The 1,350-nt window shown below is 41.3% G+C and overlaps 1 non-coding gene across 1 annotated transcript; it reads right to left on the bottom strand.

Moving 5' to 3' along the window:
• Positions 1-618: 618 nt before the first annotated feature.
• LOC131178865 (small nucleolar RNA R71) lies at positions 619-725 on the bottom strand. The gene has a single exon (XR_009147873.1). It is a non-coding gene; the product is annotated as a small nucleolar RNA R71 (small nucleolar RNA).
• Positions 726-1,350: the final 625 nt, after the last annotated feature.

Raw genomic sequence — 1,350 nt, 5'->3', positions numbered from 1 at the left:
ATCAAGCGAGAGGCAATTTAGCTGATTTAGGCAATTATATTTATTATCTAATTTTATTTTACTATTTGTATTTCTCTTCTTTTCTCTCAAGTATCCGATCTGGTATATGACCAGAGCAAGGCCAGAAGAAGAAATTTTGGACTGTGATCCAAAGATAGACAGAACTCTGAGAGCCATCAGGAGGGAAAGGAAACATTAAGAGTACGGTCAAGGAGATCCTGAAATTCCAACCATGGCCGATAATAATGACAGACCAAGACTCTTGAGAGATTATGGAGCTCCATCTGTCTAAGGATTTCAGCCCAGTGTCACTAGACCCACAGTGGAAGCCAACAACTTTGAATTAAAACCAGCATGGCTCAAAATGATTCAACAAACCCAGTTTGCAGGTTCACCAACAGAAGACCCACACTATCACCTCTAGTGCTTTCTTGCCCTATGTGACACATTCAAGATGAATGGAGTGTCTGATCAAGCAATAAGACTCAGAGCATTCCCATTCTCCCTTTGGGACAAAGCAAGGAAGTGGTTACTTTCTCAACCAGCTGGAACATTCAACACTTGAGAAAACCTGTCTCAAGCTTTTCTAGTAAGGTTTTTCCACCTACAAAGACTGCAAAACTGAGGCTTGAGCTCAACACCTTTAGACAAAAGGAAGGAGAATCACTCTATGATGCATGGGAAAGATATAAAGACCTGCAGAGGGAATGTCCACACCATGGCATAAAGGATTGGCTATTAGTGCAAAATTTCTATAATGGATTACTACGCTCTACAAGGAGCACAGTTGATTCAGCTGCAGAAGGTGATTTAATGGAGAAAACAGTGACACAAGCACTTAAACTTCTAGAAAGGGTTGCATGCCATAATTATGAGTGGTCAAATGAAAGAAGAAATGCAAGGAGAACTGCAGTGGTCTTGGAAGTAGACGCCCTAAGCATGATAAATGCTTAATTTGATCAGCTCACCAAGAAACTCGAAAGAATGCAAGCCAACGCAGTTGGTACAAATAGTCAACATGAGGACATCTATAAAGGAGCACACATGAGTTCAGAATATAGCAATTTCAATAAACCTTCCATAGAACAGATGAGCTATGTGAATAATGGAGGAAACTTCAACCAGAGGCAGCCCAACAATCCATATTCAAATACTTACAACCCTGGATGGAGGAACCACCCAAATTTCTCATGGTCCAATTAGCAGAACCAGCCAATAAACAAGCAACAAGGGTACAAGGGTACAAACCACCAGCACCCCCTGGATTTCAGAACAGAGGTCAAAACTTTGCATAGCCATCACTACCTCTCCAACCTCAACAACCTGAACTGAAGTTGACCATGGAAACCA

Source organism: Hevea brasiliensis, chromosome 3 (assembly GCF_030052815.1).
Source record: "Hevea brasiliensis isolate MT/VB/25A 57/8 chromosome 3, ASM3005281v1, whole genome shotgun sequence".
In the NCBI taxonomy this organism is placed as follows: Eukaryota; Viridiplantae; Streptophyta; class Magnoliopsida; order Malpighiales; family Euphorbiaceae; genus Hevea; species Hevea brasiliensis.
This window is presented reverse-complemented; position numbering and strand designations above follow the sequence as displayed.